Genomic DNA, 20338 nt, shown 5'->3' with positions numbered 1-20338 from the left:
GTTACAATTATTGAACAAATTATTAAACAAATTGCAAAACTATATTTATCATTAAAAAAATAACAAGGAATAAATAATTATACAGAGTAAACCAGAAAAGTAGAATTTCTAAAAATAAAAAATGCAAAAACTGAAATTAAAAACTCAATGGACATACTTATCAGCAGATTAGAAAAAGCTATCAGAATTAGTCAACTAGAAGAGAGGTCAAAAGAATATACAGAAGGCAGAAAAGTTTAACATGATTCACGGGAGTATCAAAAGAAAACATGAAAGAGACCTCTGTCTGAGGAAAACAGCATAAAATATCAATCCATAAATTCAAGAATGCAAACAGAATTAAATTCAAAATACTAAGAATTCTACAGAACAAAACCTTAAAGCCATCATATTACCTTGAAAGGAACAGTATTTAAACTAGTAAGTGGCTTCTCAGTAGCAACAATGTAAGCCAGAAGACAGCAAAATGCCATCCTCGATGCGGGAAAAGACTATAATTGCAAAGCTAAAGCTTACATCCAAGGAATATAATTTTCAACAATAGATTGGAATAAGGACAAATTAGCCAAAGAAAAACTGAAAGCTGTAAGTAAACATATAGTATTTAGAATATTGTTTAGTATACACTATGTGCCCCCCTGCCCACCGACACAAGCTTACATTTCTGAAGGAGTTCAAAATCAAGGAAACAATCTATGATAAGTCAAGATACTGAGCATCTTTGGTAGGAAACGTAACTAAAAGAGGGGTAAAGAGGCTATATTGGGTACAGGTAATGTTCTACTTCTTTATCTGGATGGTGGTTATAGAACTGTTTTCACTTTGTGTAAAGTCACAGAGCTAGACAATATTAGACAACATAATTTTTTACACTTTCCTCAGTTATATTCTACTTCAACCAAAAAAAAATCTCCAAACATTAAAAAATTCGTAAGTATACTTCCTAATAATGAATGAATCAAAAGAAAACAAGTATATGATCAATAAAGTAAAAACTCAGAAGACAATCATAAATTTTTGACATATCAGCATGTGAAAATTCAAATATGAAGAAAATCTATACCTTACCAAAAATGACTCAAGAAAAAAAAAATACCTTTAATAAACTTAATCAACAATCAATAAATATTCCTATAAGGAAAAAACTCCAGGTCTACATAGCTTTACTAGTGAGTTCTATCAAATAACTGAGGAAGAAATAATTTCAATGCCACATAAATAATTCCAAAGACTCAAAACACAAGGGAATCTTTTCCAATCTTATACAACTAACTAGCACAACATATCAAAACCCAATGAGAAAAATCAAGAAAAATCACATACCATTCTTGCTCATAAACAAAGATGCAAAATTCCTAAATAAAATATTAGGAAACCAAATGTAGCAACGTTATTAAAACTTGGGTTTATCCCAGGAATGCAAGGTTAGATTCCTCATATTAGCAGATTAAAAAGAGAAAAACAAGGGGTGCCTGGATGACTCAGTGGGTTAAGCATCCAACTCTTAGTTTCAGCTCAGGTCATGATCTCATGGTTCATGAGCTCTAGCTCCACATTCCCAGTGGGGAGCATGCTTGGGATTCTCTCTCTCTGCCCCTCTCCTGCTGGCATGTGCTCTCTCAAAACAAATAAACTGAGACAAAAAAAGAAAAATGGTGTGATAATCTCAATAAATAAAGAAAAAAAAGTTTGAAAACTTCAACAAAAGTTTGAAAACTAAAAGAAAAAGCTTAACAAACTAAAAACTGGATGAAAGTTTCCTTTATCTGAGAAAGGTCGGGTGCTACAAATACTATACACCATAAATCATGTTTATTGATGGCCCATTAATCATGATCCACTGAAAGATTTTTACTTAGGATCAAAACATACACAAGCATACCTCCATCATCACTTCTACTTGACCCAGTAATAAAGATGGTAGTCAACAAAGTAAGAAATGAAGAATATAAAGATAAAAAAAGAAGGAACAAAACAGCTACCGTCTGCAGATTATATGATTATGTACATAGAAACTCCAAAAGGACTTACAGATAAAACCTCAGAATTAAGAAGATTGAGTTTAGTGGGGCACCTGAGTGGCTCTCAGTTGGTTAAGTGTCCAACTCTTGGTTTTGGCTCACGGTTTGTGGGATCGAGCCCCATGTTGCAACAGCAGCATGGAATCTGCTTGGGATTGTCTCCCTCTCCCCCCTGTCTCTGCCCCTCCCCCACTTGCACTGTCTTTGTCTCTCTCAAAACAAACTAAAAAAAAGAGAGAGAGAGAGAGAAGATTGAGTTTAGCAAGAGTATAGAGTAGAAAACTCAATATGTAAACATCAAATGCCTATAGCTAACACAATACATAACAGTAAAAGACTGAATAATTCCTCTGAAGATCAGAAACAGAACAAATACGTCTGCTCTTACCACTCTTATTTAAGATTATACCGGAAGCCCTAGCCAGACACACTAAGGCAAGATAAAGGATATAGAAGCCACACAGATTAAATAGAAGCCACATTTCCAGATGGCATGGTTGTTACATAGAAGATTCTAAAAGAATCTACAAAAATAAAAAATAAAAAACTCATTCATCAAGGTTGCAGAATATAAAGCTCAATATACAAAATCAACTGTATTTCTATATACTAGCAAGGAACAGATGGAAACCTTAGTTAAAAGCACAATACTATTTTCAATCACTCCTACTATGAATGAAATACTTCAGTATAAACCTAATAAAACATATACAAGATTGGTATGCTGAAAATTATAAAATACTAATGAAAGAAACCACAGAAAATTTAAATAAATGGAAGACATACCATGTTCATGGATGGGAAAACTCACCATAGTAAAGATGTCAGATTTCCCTCAAACTGATCTACAGGTTTGGAGATTCTAACAAAATCCCAGCAAGACTTTTTGTAGACAGAAACAAGCCTATTCCAAAATGTATATAGAAAGGCAAAGGAACTAAAATTGATGAAACAATTTTAGAAAACAATGAAGTAGAAGGTAATCATTCTACACAACTTTAAAACTTTTTATATAGTACAATAAACAATACAATGTGATGTGGGTAAAGGGACAGACCTATAGATCAATAGAAAAAAACAGACAACCTGAAAGAGATCCGCACAAGTAAGCCCAATTGGTGTGTGTGTGTGTGTGTGTGTGTGTGTGTGTGTGTGTTGTTGTTGTTGTTGTTGTTGTTGTTGTTTTTACAAAGGTGGTAAAGCAACTGAATGAAGCTATAATAGTCTTTTCCACATAGAGTGCTGGAGCAATGGATAAACACAGACTCGGAAAAAAAAAAAAAGGAAAAGGAAAAAAAGAAAACCTTGACCTAAGTGTCTTATATCTTATACAAAGTTAATTTAAAATACACCAAAGATTTAAATAGAAAATGTAAACAAAAATTTTTAAAAGAAAACATGGAAGATATCTTCACTATTGAGACTAGAAGGGTTTTTAGAAATGACACTACAAGATCCATAAAATTAAAAAGTGACAAACTGGATTTCAAAAATTAAAAACTTTTGCTCTGTGAAAAAACTGTTAAGAGAAAAGTTAAGCTATATATTGGAGAAAATATTTGCAAATACATATATGACAGAGCACATGTATCTAGCCTATATAAACAAGTCTTAAAAAGATACTATAAAAAAAAATCCATTACAAAATGGGCAAAAAGACATGAACAGACATTTGAAGAGGAAATGCAAATGGCAAATCAGCACATGAAAAAATGTTCACCTCATTAATCATTAGGGAAATGCAAATTAAATACAAAATAAGGAAAAAAAATCCATTATATACTATTAGAATGGCTAAAATAGAAAATAGCGACAACATCAAATGTAGGCAAGGATGCAAAGAAATTGAATCTAGACACTGTTGGTAGAAATGTGAAATAGTACAAACATAGTTGAAAATAATCTAGCAGTTTCTCATAAAACTGAACAGGCACTTTATCATACAAACCAGCAATTTCACTCTTGGGAATTTTTCCCACAGAAATGAAAGCTTGTGTTCATGCAAACCTGTACAAGAATATTTATAGCAGCTTATTCATACACCCCAAAACCGGAGGCAATCGAAAGCTCCTCAAGGAATGATCAGTTAAACTGACAGATCCATAAAACGCACTACTAAAAAACTTACTTACTGACACATGCAATAATCTATGGTCATTAGACTTACTGTAATATCAAAAGGTTACATGCTATATGGTTTCATTAATTTAACATTCTCAAAATGACAACTATAGGCATGGAGAACAGATTAGTGGTTGCCAGGGTACACAGATAAGACTGAGTGGTAGCATAAGAGAATTCTTTCATAATTCTGTATCTTGATTGTGATGATAATGACAAGAATCTATACACAGGATCAAAGTACACAGGACTACATACACTCAGAGAGAGAGAGAAAATATTGTGCAGAAACTTGAGAAAACAGAGTAAGATCAGTAATTTAATTAACAATATTATACAAATGTCAATTTCCTAATTTGATATTGTACTACAGCTACATCAGATGTCACAACCAGCAAAAGATAACTGAAGGGTTCATAGGATTCTATGTTCATTTTTTACAACTTTATGCCTATAATTATTTCAAAATAAGAAGGCTTAAGAGCAAACCAATCAACTGTATTCATATTGACAGCAACTAAAAAGTTTAAAAATGCAATTTACATAGAAAAGCATAAAATACCTGCAGTAAATCTAACAAAAGATGTGCTTTTAGAGAAAATCTTAAAGCTTCACTGACAGAAATGAAAGAAAACCTAAATAAATGGAAGATATATCATGGGCTGGGTTGGAAGTCTCAAATACTGTAAAGATAGCAAATCTTCCCTGTGATTATGGAATCAATACAATCCAATCAAATTCAAGTGTTTTTTTTTTTTTTTTTTTTCAAATTTTTTTTTAACGTTTATTTATTTTTGAGACAGAGGGACAGAGCATGAACGGGGGAGGGTCAGAGAGAGAGGGAGACACAGAATCTGAAACAGGCTCCAGGCTCTGAGCGGTCAGCACAGAGCCCGATGCGGAGCTCGAACTCACGGACTGTGAGATCGTGACCTGAGCTGAAGTCGGCCACTTAACCGACTGAGCCACCCAGGCGCCCCTCAAGTTTTGATTTTAAAAGAACTATAGCAAATTTATCTTAAAATTTATATGTAAATGCAAAAGGCCAAAAATAGCAAAATACTTAAAGAAGAAAACACTCTAAATGGATTTGTTCTATCAGATATTAAAACCCATTATAAAGGTAATTTAAATGATGTAGCATTAGTACAGGAGGGAAAAAAAAAATCAACGGAAAAGACAGCCTAGAATCAGAGCTACGTGAAATTAATATACGTGAAAATTAATATATGAAACGCACAACAGTAAGAAAAGATCAGAGAGGACAAGATAAAAAGTTCCGAATATTGACTAATATTTCAACAACATTAAATATTCCAATCCATGAACACTGGATGTTTTTCCATTTATTTGTGTCTTACTTCTTTGATCAACGTATTGCAGTTTTTGGTACACAAGTGTTTTGCCTCCTTGATAAAGTTTGTTCTCAAGTCATTTTTTTCTTTTTGATACTATTGTGAAGGAATTCTTTTGTTCATCTCCGACAGTTCATTGTTAGTATATAAAAACGTAACTGATTTTTGCATGTTGATTTGGTATCCTGCAACTTAACAGAATTTATTAGCTCTAAAAGGTTTTTTTTGCAGGACCTTTAAGGTTTTCACATCATCTATAAACAGGTAATTTTACTTCTTCCTTTCTGATTTGGATTCCTTTTATTTCTTGCTTTTACTTTATTGTCTAACTGCTCTGACTAGGACTTCCAGTACCATGTTGAACAGAAGTGGCAAGACTGGGCATCTTTGTCTTGTTACTGATCTTAGAAGAAAGCTATTTTTCACCATTGAGAAATGCAAATCAATAAGGAGGAATCACTTCACTTCTGTTAAGATGGCCATTATAAAAAAAAAAAAGAAGAAGAAGAAGAAGAAGAAAAAGAAAAAAAAAGCTAACAAGTGTTGACAAAACGTGAAAGATAAAGAACTCTTGTACATTGTTGATGTGAATATACAATGATGCAGCCAGTAGGGAAAACAGTAGGGAGGTTCCTCAAAAAATTAAAAATAGAACTACCATACAATCCAGAAATCCTGATCCTGGTTATATACCCAAAAAACAATGGAAATCAATATCTCTTAAGATGTATCTGCATACCCATATTCACTGCAATATTATTCACAATAGCCAAGATATGGAAAGAACCCAAATCCTCATCAATAGATGAATGGATAAAGAAAAAGTGGTATATACTTAGAACAGTATTCAGGCTTAAAAAAGAAGAAAATCCTACCATTTGCAACAACATGGATGGACCTGGAAGACATTATGCTGAGTGAAATATGTTAGTGATAGAAGGGCAAATACTGCAGGACTCCATTTATAGAAGTATCTAAAATAGTCAAACTTATAGAAGCAGGAAATAGAATAGTGGCTGCCAGGAGATGAGAGGATGAGAAAATGGGGAGTTATTCAATGAGTATAAAGTTACAGTTATACAAGACAGTTAAATTCTAGAGATGTTCTATACAACATAGCACCTATAGCTAAGTAAGTGTTTAGGACTAACTTAAGAATTTAAGAGTAGGGGTGCCTGGCCACCTAAAGGTGGCTCACTGGGTTAAGCGTCTGACTTCGGTTCGGGTCATGACCTCACAGTTCATGGGCTGGAGCCCCACAGCAAGCTCTGTGCTGACAGTGCAGAGCCTGGAGCCTGCTTTCCATTTTCTCTCTCTCAATCTGCCCCTCCCCCACTCGTGCTCATGTGTGCTACCTCTCTTGCTCTCTCAAAAGTAAACATTACAAAATATTTTTAAAAAGAATTTGTTAAGAGTATAGATTTCATGTGAAGTGTGTTCTTACCAAAAAAAAGCAAAGGGGCACAAGGAAACTTTTAGAATAGCTATTTTATTAGAAGTGATAGCTGTGTGGTAATGGTATCATAGGTGTTGTATATAATATATATGCAGTTTTTTCTCTATCAGTTATAGAGCAATAAATCTGTTTTAAAAAAAGAAAAGATTTTCAGGTACCCTTTGGGAAATAAAATGCTTGCCCCATCTGCTGGGTCGAGGGTGGGGGCAGGGGAGAAGAGGAGGAGGAAGAGATAGAAGAGGAATAGGAGGAGGAGAAAGAAGAAGAAAAAGAAGAGGAGGGAAAATGGTCAGTGGGCAGTTAGATTTCCAGAGAGATGTCTGAGCTAGAGACAGATGTGGGGATCCTCAGTGATAGTTAAAACCAGGGGCACAGATGACAGATTCAGGAAGTCTTATAAAGTAAGAAGAGATAAGAGAAGGCACATCTTTAAGAAATAGGGAGAGGAAAAAGAACTTACAAAGGAATGTGAGAATGACCAAGGAAGTATGGAGAAGATTTGGAAGGAAGCTGTATCAGAAAGTAGGGGGTATACCATGTTTCAAGACAAGGAGTGGCCAACAGTACTAGATGCTACAGAGAGCTCAAGATGAAAAAACTCAACAGAATCCATTGAGGGATTAACTGAAAACGGGCATGAGGGATCTTACCGATGAAAATGTTCTAAAATTGGATTATGGTGATGATTGCATTTTTCAGTAAACTGCCTAAAAAAAAAAGTATTAAACTGTCCACTTGAAAGGGATAAATTTATTAATTTTACAATATATAAATTATAGCTCAATAAAGTTGTTTGAAATTTTAATAATTCATTCAAGTTCTGAGATACTTTAATACCTATATAGAAAAAAATAACATCGGGGTGCCTGGGTGGCTCAGTCGGTTAAGCATCCAACTTCAGCTCAGGTCATGATCACATGGTTCGTGGATTCGAGCCCTGTGTCAGGCTCTGTGCTGACAGCTTGGAGCCTGGAGCCTGCTTCAGATTGTGTCTCCCTCTCTCTTTCTGCCCCTCCCCTACTTGCACTCTGTCCCTCTCTCAAAAATACATAAACGAGGTAGGAGGAAGGGGGGGAGGAGGGGGGAGGAGGAAGAGGGAGGAGGAGGGGGGAGGAGGAAGGGGGAGGAGGAGGGAGGAGGAAGGAAAAGGAAAAAAATAACATCATACCTATACCTCACAGCTTACACAAAATGAATTCCAGGTAGATTAGTGAGAAGAACCAAGGTCATAGCTGTTTTCCTTCAACCAAAGAAGACAGATATTTAGCAAAGGCCCAGGACAAATCATTTCAGAGGATAGTAAATAAATGTGACAGGATTCCCAGTTTTCCACAGAAGCTGGAATACAAAAAAGTCTCTGCCTTGCCTCGACACAAGTAAAAGCTAATGCTCATTATTCCTAACAATAGATATACAATTGTGACCACACCCTGCAACTAAGTAATATAGATATGGTGCCTTTGTAGAATAAAGTCATCTACATGGTCAAAAATTGGCCTTGGTAAAATTTGTCAAGTGCCTGTTATTTGCAGAACTCTTTAGCAGTGACCATCGGGCAAAATGAGTAAGATAGATCTCAAAATCTACCAAAATAACCAAACATCTCCCTAAATATTTAAATCACAGTAAATTCTATAATTATTCTAACAGAAATAACAAGCTTGGAAAATATAAGATCAAAAGAAAGCCCATTTCTACAGGTGAATGGAGGTGAAGTGTTAATGATGTATAGAACAAAAGGACAGAGAGAACAGTTTAGAATGTGTTACCAATCTAGAGAAGAAAGTTCAGAATTTAACTTAAGATCTAGAATTGTGACTGAAGGAAAAGGTGGAAGTAAAGGGAGCTAAGGAAGAAAAGATAAGAGCCAACAAAGAGGCAGGTTTACTCAGTTTGCACTTCAGTTTTATAAACAATAGAACTGGAAGCAGAGATTTGAAGTATCTCTGTGAATATATACAAGCTGTTTCTTCAGAATGACATATTTACTGGCCCTTGTCTACTAAGCAAATGATGTACCTTAATTAAGTCTATGTTTAAACTTCACTGGCTTCTCCAACCAGAGCAAGACTCCTCCCCCTACAGCTAGGAAAACTTTGAACATATCATAATTGGCATTATCACATCATATTTAGTGAACTTATTCTATGTCTCTTACTAGGCCATAAGCCCTATAAGCGAAGGATAGTATATCATTTTATGCTAGCATCTATTAGAGAACCTAGCACAAAGCAGGTACTCTGGAAATGCTTGCTGAATGAATGACCAGAACTGTTCTAATAAATGATGGCTACAACAGGCAATACAGACCAGAAAGGAGAAATCAAATACAGTAAAACCAGTTAAAAAACTGCTACAACATTCCAGATAAGAAGGAAGAAATGGGGAAACATGGGGAAACAAGAACTGATTCAAAGACTTATGGATGATATTAAAAGAGAAGTAGAAAAAAAAAAAAGTAAAGAGAAGTAGATGATTACAAGATTCAAAGCCTTTGTTCCTTGAAAGTCAATTACTTATTTACTAAGAATTTACTTGGTGCAATATACTACACCATATACTAGGAATGCAATGACAAGCAAATATATAAAATCTCTGCTCTCACCATAATGGAGATAGGGAAAAAACATACAGAGGTCAAGTCTTGGGGAAAAAAATTTTGGTCTAAAAGGTAACTAAAGATATAGATCTGAAGTTTTAAAGAAAATCAAAGCCAGAAAATATTTTGGTCATAAAGCTCATGCTTTATGGGTTTACAAGATTAAGAAAAACATGTAGGATGAGCTGAGACACCAAGACTCAACCCTGAGGAAATATCTATACTGATATGGGGAGGGGGGTAGGAAGAAAAACAGAAGGGTCAGAAAAGGTAGAAAAATAAAAAAAAAAATGTTTTAACCTAGAAAAAAATGCTTGAAGATGAAGGGGTGGCATACAGTGCTAATTATTTCAGAAACACATGTTGCTGAAACATACAAAATGGCCTTAGTAAATACTCCCTTGGACCTGGTAAGGTGATCTTTAAGGAAAAAGTTTCCCGAAATAACAGAAATAACTACTAAACTGCAACCTAAGAGAAAAAAAAAAAAGTGTAAATGAGAAAGAGGGAAAGGGAGCAATGCTGAAGAAAGAAAGGGTATGGGAAATAAATAGGATCTTCAATTTTTATCAGAAATGAATAAGAGATATTGATATACAGCTGCTCCTCTGAGGTTTAACAGACTTAAATTATCTGACATAATATATTTCATCTTTGTGGACTTTCAATTATTCACATGTAAGGCAGAGTGGATACATTGAAAATAAGAAAATAATAACCGTACTTAAAAAATAATTTATATAGGGGCACCTGGGTGGCTCAGTCAGTTAAGCGTCCAACTTCGGCTCAGGTCATGATCTCACTGTGAGTTCAAGCCCCATGTCGGGCTCTGTGTTGACAGCTCAGAGCCTGGAGCCTGCTTCGGATTCTGTGTCTCCCTCTCTGTTCTATCCCCACTCATACCATCTCTCTCTGCCTCTCAAAAAATAAATAAATGCTAAAAAAAATTTTTTTAATAATAATTTACATAAAACTGACCACTATCAGCATCCATTTTATATACTAAATACACTATAGAAGAACAAATTCCTTTTTCCATTTAAAATATATATGCTTTTAATTTACCCCCAATTTATAGTAAAACTATGATATAGAATTTTCCTGCTTTTAAAGGGTAATGTGAAACAAATAGTTTCAGAAAGCAGTTAATTTCATTGTATGCACTGTAATGCATGTTGTTACAAATATTTACATTTTTATATCCAATATGAACAAATAAAACACAATAAAATATTCTAATACTAAAGAGCTTATACAACCTTTGAGTAAGTTCATCTAAAATGTTAATTAAGGGAAACATCTGTATTTTTAATCTGATCTTTTTTCATGTTTATTCATTTTTGAGAGCGTGTGCACACACACAGGGCAGAAAGCTAGAGGGAGACAGAGGATCCGAAGCTAACTCTGGGCTTTGACAACAGAGAGCTGGACATGGTGCTCAAACTCATGAACCATGTGACCATGACCCAAGCTCAAGTCCGATGCTCCACCAATTGAGCCACCTAAGCACCCCCATATCAGTATTTTTAAAAATCATACTGACAGTCACTGGAAGAAAAATCAATGAAAACATTGTTCTTTATTCTGATAATATCATATATAAATAAATGTTGTTAAGATCAAATAAGACTACAGTAAAAATATTTAAGATCCTTTCAATGAATGGAAAAAAACAAGTACTGACTGGATTGAAGAGCAAAGGTAAGAGCAATAGGAATGATCATTTTTTTAACTGATCTGAGAAGAAATAAAGACATCTGACACTGTCGTGATTTTTATTAAAAATCCAGTATGTGACAACAAATTCAGGGTCACAGAAATCAAATCAAACTGCTACTAGAATCTCTACTTGGCTGTGTTTATTAAAAACTGCTGTTCCTCCTGGGACTTTACTCCAAGTCCGAGTTGGAATTAGAAGGGAAACAAGATTTTGTGAAGACTCTGGTAACTGCAAAATGCAGTCTTCCCACAATCGGTACCTCTTATAACCAGCAGATGGTGCCCTCCATAAAGACAACCTTTCCAGTCCAGAGTGATTACAGAGAATAGAAGTTAGGCTTATTCTAAGCCAGGAACAATTAAAAAGCTAGTAAGAGTGCTTTCTAAAAGAATAAAAGACAAAATAAATTATGTTAATTTTCCCTAAGTGTATAACCTTAAGGCCACGTTTACATATTTTCCAACTATGCAAACAAAAAGCTGTTTTCCATATACAGTGTTACCACTAAGCTACCAAGCAACTTGAATTAATCTTTTTTAATTCAAATTAAGTTTATTTAATAGTTATTCCTATGAGTTCTGGTGAAACAAAGCAATTTTAAATGGCTTAAAGTCCTTTTAGACAGCAAACTCATTCTGTTCATATTTTTGGTAATGTTTATTTACAAAAGATTAAACATATTTCTTGCCTACATGCTTTTTTTTAAGGACCATCAACATTACAGAAGGGAGTAAAGTTTAACTTAACTGGTTCAAAAAGAAAAAGAGCCCTAGGCCATAGAATATCTCGACTAGCACCAGTTTTGTTTTTTTTTTAATGTTTATTTATTTTTGAGAGACAGTGAGCAAGCGAGAGCAAGCTCAAGTATGAGCAGGGGAGGGGCACAGAGGACCCGAAGGAGGCTCGAACTCAGGAACCATGAGATCATGACCTGAGCTGAAGTCAGATGCTTAACCAACTGGAGTCAGTGAAGCGCTCCATCAATTAGCACCAGTTTCTAACAATACATAAAGTATTCTGTTAAATCTTTTAGATTTTATTAAATGTTTATTTTGACAGAAAGAGAGAGAAGGGGAAAGAGAATGCCCATGTGTGCAAGTGGGCGGAGGGGCAGAGGGAGAAGAGACAGAATCCCAGGCAGGTTCTGTGCTGTTAGTGCAGAGCCAGACGCAGGGCTCGATCCCACGAACCATGAGATCATGACCTGAACTGAAACCAAGAGCTGGATGCTTTACCAACTGAGCCAACCAGGTGCCCCTGTAAATCTCTTTAAAGTAATACTTTTTATATTAATAATGACAGTATCTCCCATTTACTAAATGACTGGTATTTCTCTACATCAGCTCAGTGTCCCATTCAGTGGGGGAATAAAATTAGGTGTTCCTCTATGAACATCAAACCTTAAGCATACATTCTTGCACGCCCCTATTTCACTGAGAAAACAGCTCTATCAAACAGGAACCTCTTCAGGGTCCTATCACTAAATCTACTGGCCTACCTACAGCATTTATATCCATTTTCTCCTTCCTGTTATTAGAAAGTATATTAGCCTTACATCAAAGGCTAATCCCTACCCAGGTACACAAAATCCCATCCTCTACAGGTTTATCAGAGACTTTCACTTGATTAGTTGTCTCCTCTTTCCTCTGCCTCAGCATCCTCAGTGTCTACTCGATCCCTTCTCTCAGCACTCAACATACTCTGTTCTCCAGTGGAAAGAATACCGCAACACACCTGCTCAGACTACAAATACCCCTCCAACTACTACTGTCTTCTCTCTCAAATTACTTTCACAGCCAAGCCTCTCAAGAAGTATATTTTCTACCTTCACATCTTCAGTTCCCATTCACTTTTCATACTAGCAATCTTGTTTCCAACATCCCTCCCATCATCAGCAAATTCCCTTTGCCATAATCATCGTAGCAGGCTTCATAAACGGCAACGGATTTTTCCTTTTTCTGTAACTACACCCTTGCAACGTGACTTTGTTGCTCCTCCAATCAAGAGTGTTTTTCCAGCCCTTGAATCTGAAATGAACTTATGACTTGATCCACTAGGACATTTGGCAAGCTTAACAAGGGTTTCTGGCTTGGAGTTTACAGACTTGCTGCTTTTGGAACTCTACTGAACCTGTGCACAAGCCCAGAAGTCATCACACTGGAAAATGAGATATCGTATGGAAAGAGGTCCCAGTTTTTCCAGCCACAATCATCATGAACAAGCCAGCCACAGCCAAACTAGCAGGTAATGACAGAGGCATACCTGTAGATGCATGAGCAAGCCCAGGTAAGGGATCACTAAAGCTGATCCAGATGAGTAGAACTGCCCAGCTACTGCCCAGCTAAGCCAAACTCAACTTGTCAACCTGTAGAACTGGAAGCCAAATAAACGGTGGTTATTTTAAGCCGTTAACTTGTGGGGTGATTTGTTATGCAATAAAAGCTAACTAGAAGTCATCACTGATCTCCATGCTGTCGAATCAAATGAACACTTTTCTAACCCTTATTTAATTGATCTCAGCAGTACAGACACACAGTTGATGATACCCTTCTCCTTGAAACACTCTTTTCCTTTGGTTCCTAGTCTACTCTACCTCTTCTTGATTTTCCTCCTACCTTACTGGTCACTCTTGTCTTCGTTGTCGCCTTTTCTACCCAGCCTCTAAATATTAGTAATTCATCAGAATTCAATCCTGACCCTTTTATTCGCTTTTTAGTCTATATGTTTTTCTCCAGGCTTTTGCCATAAGCTTTTTAAAACCTACCCCAAAGACTTTAAAATAATACATACCCTACCAATAGATCTCTTATAAAAGCTAGTTCACATATACAACCAGTTGACATTTCTACTTGGTTTATTCGCAAAGGCATCCTGAACTTAAAATCCCCCAAATTAAACAAGCTATCTTCCAACTTCTTCCCCTTCCAAAATAACCCACCTTCTATCTTCTCTCTGTATATGGTGCCTTAGTGTACCCAATTTGTTCCTCCCCAAAAAACTGGGAGTGACCCTTTCAACATTTAAGACCAACCAAGTCCTGTGAATGCTACTTGTAAAAGATAAATGAAATCCACCCTCATTTAGCCATCATTTCACCACAACCTAATCTAAGCCACCTCCAATTTGTTCTTCATTCAGCAGCCAGAAATGATCTTCTTAGTACAGTAATCTCCTCATATCATTGCCTTAAAATTCTTAAATAGATTCCCAGTACCCTTAAAATAAGTTCCAAATATATTAATCTGACCACTTTAATCACCATACTCCTATCACACCTCTACTCCTTAAAGGCACCAAACCAAGATCTTTCTGTCTCAGTGTGTGCTATTCTTTCTGCCTCAAACCTTTTTCCTCCTGTCACCTCTTCCCCTCATGCCTGGCTAACACTGATTTTTCAAATCTTATGTGTCAATTCCTCAGGTACGCTTTCCCAAGTCTGCCCAAACTAAATTAAATCTCTACTATATGCTCTCAACACTATCCCTGTACTTTTCCTTCAAAGAATTTATCATAAGTATAGGTGTTTATCCTCTAATGTCTATATCCCCTTCTCAACTTTCACGAACTATATGAGAATAAGAATATAATTTTGTTCACTGCTGTATATCTAAGTAAGTAACAGTGATAGGCAAAAAAGCGAGAGCTGAGCTCAAGAAATAATTCTTAATAATGAGATGAATTACATAATTACGCCCATTTTATAAATGAGGAAACTGAGAGTCAAAGAGATTAACTATGCTGAAGTTATCCAGCAACTAAACTGGAACTAATCCATATCTGATTCCCAAAGCCTATTCCCTTAACCTCATGGCTCCCAATTTTTGGAGCACACTTGAATCTCCTAATCTTCAGGCCCAAACACCCACACTTAAAAAAGGTTCCATGGAGCACCTGGGTGGCTCAGTCAGTTAAGCATCCAACTTTGGTTCAGGTCATGATCTCATGGTTCGTGGGTTCAAGTCCCACGTTGGGCTCTGTGCTGACAGCTTGGAACCAGGAGCCTGCTTCAGATTCTGTGTCTTTCTCCTTCTCTCGGCCCCTCCCCGACTCACACTCAGTGTCTCTCTCTCTCTCCCTCACAAAAATAAACAAACATTAAAAAAGGTTACGTAAGGATTTTTATATGCAAAGTTAAATAACAATGCAATTTAATGGCCAAAAAGTAGAGACAACCCAAACATCTATTAATTGATGAATGGATAAACAAAATGTGGTATATCCATACAAGGGAAAGCTAGTTAGGAATGAAATGGAACAAAGTACTGAAATATGATACAACATGGATGAACCTCAAAAATATTCCACAAATAAGAAAAGCCAGACACAAAAAACTATGTAATGCATAGATTACACTTACAGGAAACATCCATAAAAAGCAAATAGATGAGTTGTCATCTGGCACTGGGGTTGAGAAAGGAGTAACCACAAATGGACACCAGCAATCTTTGGAGGACAATGGTTATACACTCTAAATTTGCTAAAAATCACTGGCTTATAGACATAAGTGTTTTCAAGGAAACACAAAAGAGAACAACTCATTCTGTCAAAGATGGTAGAGAAAATCAGCAGCAGCACATCACAAAGTTGGAATTCAAGCTGTGGAAGACAGGAAGATAGCTAGGTATGGATTCTAGGATTCAAAATGGCTATGAGGCAGAGGAAACACTGAGCAATTAGAGAAAGCACAAAAATATGCTAGACCTGAAAAAAAAAAAGTACAGGTATCTGTTATATGTGCATTTCTAGAAAAATCTCATTCTGCAAAATCACACTTTTCAAAATAATGGATAAAACAGAATATTAGCAAAACAACAACAATCCAAATATCATACAAGCATAGTTAGTCTCCATTTATTTCCAGCATCATAATCAAACTTTTCAACATTTAACATTAGAGTTCAGGTTTTCTCCTTCAAGATGTAGGCCCTTGAAGGTAGTACTGACTTCTAACAGAAATAAATTTAGCAAAATTGAAAACAGCTTTCAATTTTTTGTTAAACAGGAAGGAAACAGCCTTACAGATACTTTATCTGCACTTGAAGCTGTACTAGACTGCTTAATACAGAAAGACTTAGGGATTCTCGACTCTAATAATCTTCTGCTTGTAAAAAACAAAGGCAATTTTGCATCAGGATTTTCAGCCTTTTTTTTTTTATTTTGCATCTATGGGTACAAAATATTATCACTTTAAAATACGTTAAAGAACACAGTTTTCTTCATAACACAATAAATCTAAACAATCTTGTCAAACACCTAGATCCCATATAACTTCAAACATAATAAAACTGGTCTCACATTTTAAATTTTTTTAAACTTCTGAGACAGAATTGACATAACACATCATATTAATTTCAGGTGTACAATATAATGATTCAGTATATGTATGTATTGTGAAATGATGACTAAAATAAGTCTAGTTATTAACAAGTTACAAATTTTCTTAAGAATTAAAAATTTTGGGGGCGCCTGGGTGGCTCAGTCGGTTAAGCGTCCGACTTCGGCTCAGGTCATGATCTCACAGTTCGTGGGTTCGAGCCCTGCGTCGGGCTCTGTGCTGACAGCTCAGAGCCTGGAGCCTGCTTCGGATTCTGGGATTCTGTGTCTCCCTTTCTCTCTGCCCCTCCCCTGCTCATGCTCTGTCTCTCTCTGTCTCAAAAATAAACATTAAAAAAAAAAAAATTAAAAAAAAAAAGAATTAAAAATTTTTAAGTGTAAGTACAGTAACTACATAACCTTTAAGACAAGGTTGTTAATTAAACACTGGTCATTATACTGCTGTCTTAACCTTTTTCTTCCCACTAAACCATACTTCTCTCCTGTTTTCTATTGTATTAACCATCTTTACCACAAAATTTTAAAAAATGTTTTAAGCTATGTACCTTGTAGATGGAAGTATAATGACTAAATTGGGAGAAGGATGACTGGAAGATAAACCTGGATGTCAAGTCCACCAAGAAGTGTAATTTGATAACTTTCTCAGTAAATTTCCCTATAATGGGAAAACATACCAAAACCAACACAGTACATAAATATTTGAAGATATTCCTAAATATATAAACTTTGAAGGTATGCACAAGCGTTTTAATCTAGTCTCACTGATTAATATCACTTTTTTTCCGTTATTCTCAACTGTATTAATGTCCAAAAGTTTCTTTACCTATTTAGGTATATTATATTTGCAGCTGCATCACCCTGATGAGGAAACTGCTGCTTATTCCATGAGAGAATTACAAAGATTTTTCTGTTTATGACAGATAATTGCCAACATCTACCTCATATACTTCCTAGCTAAAATCAACCCAAACATGAATGCTTGTTTTTGTTTGTTTTCTTAAACAAGTTTATGGGGATATAATTCACATACCAGACAATTCACTCTTTATTTAAAGTACACAATTCAAGGGGCGCCTGGGTGGCTCAGTCAGTTGAGCATCTGACTTCAGCCCAAGTCATGATCTCGCAGCTTCTGAGTTCGGGCCCCGCGTTGGGCTCTGTGCTGGCGGCTCAGGGCCCGGAGCCTGCTTCAGATTTTGTGTCTCCCCCTCTCTCTGCCCCGTTCCTGCTCATGCTCTGTATCTCTCTGTCTCTCAATAGTAAATAAATGTTAAAAAAAAAAAAAAAAAAAAAAATTTTTTTTAAATAAAAAATAAAAAAAATTACACAATTCAAGGGGTGCCTGGGTGGCTCAGTTGGTTAAGCGTCCAACTTTAGCTCAGGTCATGATCTCACAATCTGTGAGTTCAAGTCCAGCGTCAGGCTCTGTGTTGACGGCTCAGGGTCTGGAGCCTGATTCAGATTCTGTGTCTCCCCCCTCTCTCTCTGCCTCTCTCCAGCTCATGCTCTTTCTCTCAAAAATAAACATACATTTAAAAAATAATAATAGAGTACACAATTCAACAGCTTTTGCTATTGGTACTTTTTATTGTGGTAAAATATATATATAAAGTGAAATTTGCCATTTTTGCCATTTTTAATGTAGAATTCAGTGGCGCTGATTATACTCACAATGTTGAGCAGCCTTCACCATTATCTACTCCTGAAACTTTTCATAACCCTAAAAAGAAACTCTATAACCATTAAGTAATAACCCCCCCACTCTGTCTTCTCCCCAGCCCCTAGTAACCTCTAATCTACTTTCTATCTCTATCAATTTGCCTATTCTAAGTATCTCATCTAAGTGTAACCATACAGTATTTGTCCTTTTGTGCCTGGCTTATTTCACTCAGAATATCTCTAAGATCCATTCATGCTGTATCAACTATCATGCCCTCATTACTTTTTATGATGGAATAACATTCCATTGAACACATATGACACTTTATTCATTCATCTGTTAATGGATTGTTTCCACTTAGGTTGTTTCCACTTACAGCTATTATGAATACTACTATAAACATGGGTGTACCAATATCTCTTCAAGGCCCTGTTTTCAATTTTTTGGTATATACTTAGGATTTTACGGATTCTTTGAAGAAATGTCTATTCAAGTCCTTTGCCGATTTTGAAAGTAGGTTATTTGTCCTTTTGCTGTTGAGCTGCAGGCATCCTTTATATATTCTGGATATTAAATCCTTATCAGATATATGATTTATAAATATTTTCTCCCATTCTGTATTGTCTTTTCCCTTTCTTAATAATGACCTTTGATACACAAGTTTTTAATTTTTATGAAGCCAAATTTATCCATTTTGTTTCTTTTACTGCTTTTGCTGATGGTATCACAGCCAAGAATTTATTACCAAATCCAAGGGCATGAAATTTTACCACTATGTTTTCTTGGAAGAGTTTATGGGCTTTAGCTCTTTAGGGCCACTGATCCACTTTAAGCTAATTTTTATATATTGTTAGAGATATGGGTCCAACCTTCATTCTTTTGCATGTAGAAACCCAGTTCTCCCAGTGTCGTCTAAAGACTACACTTCTCCTATTTATTCTTAATAAAAATGTCCTGGTGTCTCCTCTAGAAATTTTGATTCTGTAGATTTGGGAGAGACTTCAAATTCCACATTGTTTTTAAATGTTTATTTATTTTTGAAGGAAAGAGAGACAGAGCGTGAGTCGGGGGAGGGCAGAGAGAGAGGGAGACACAGAATCTGAAGCAGGTTTTAGGCTCTGAGCTGTCAGCACAGAGCCCGATGCAGGGCTTGAACTCACAAACTAGGAGATCATGACCTGAGCTGAAGTCGGTAGCTTAACCAACTGAGTCACCCAGGCACCCCCATATCCCACATTTTTAAGGAGTGTCTCAGATAATTCCCATGGTCAAACAAGTTTGAAGAACAGTGCAGAATATTCTAGAGCAGCCAAAAATCTATTTCTTTTTATTTTTTTAAGTTCGTTTATTTATTGTGAGAGAGGGAGAGAGAGAGCATGAACAAGCGAGGGAGGAAGAGGCAGAGAAAGAGGAAACAGAATTCCAAGCAAGCTCCGCGTTGACATGGGGCTCAATCTCAAGAAACAAGAAATAATGTCCTGAACTGAAATCAAGAGTAGGACGCTTAACTGACTGAGCAACCCAGGCCCCCCAGAACTATTTCTTTTTAATCCTTGCTCAGCCCTCAGATAGGCTCTTAGCTTATTCTACACCTGGGTGAGCCCTTAATTTTCACAAAAGGTTGTCAACCTTACCATCCGATCGTTTGATCTCTACAACATAGAGCTTTGCTAAAATAACACAAACTTGCCACAATACCAGACTCATGCCATTCATTCTTTTAACAACAAATATTTGAACATTTATTATACCACAGCACTGTTTGAGCTAGGGGAGATATAGCAATAAAGACAAAGAAGCATACTCTCGTGGAACTTAAAGTTGAAGGGAGAAAGACAACAAATAAGCGTGTGTGTTAGGTAATGTGAAATGTTAATAAAACTAAGGGTAAGTGGAGAAGGGAGCTGTTTTAGATTGCAAAGACAAAAAAGGACTCTTGAATGAAGTGACATTTAAACAGAAACCTGAAAAATAATAAACTATGCAAACACCAAAGGCAGAATATTCAAGATAGAGTAAGGTCCAGAGAATACAACCTTAACAATATCCTACCCAACTGTCAGCAAAGAAGC

At 36.0% G+C, this 20338-nt stretch overlaps 1 protein-coding gene across 6 annotated transcripts in view; it reads right to left on the bottom strand.

Annotated features, from left to right (window-relative positions):
* Positions 1 to 20338, bottom strand: part of PDS5B (PDS5 cohesin associated factor B) — a 191910-nt gene that overhangs the window by 127795 nt on the left and 43777 nt on the right. The window lies entirely within an intron of this gene.

Source organism: Leopardus geoffroyi, chromosome A1 (genome assembly GCF_018350155.1).
Source record: "Leopardus geoffroyi isolate Oge1 chromosome A1, O.geoffroyi_Oge1_pat1.0, whole genome shotgun sequence".
NCBI lineage: Eukaryota > Metazoa > Chordata > Mammalia > Carnivora > Felidae > Leopardus > Leopardus geoffroyi.
This window is presented reverse-complemented; position numbering and strand designations above follow the sequence as displayed.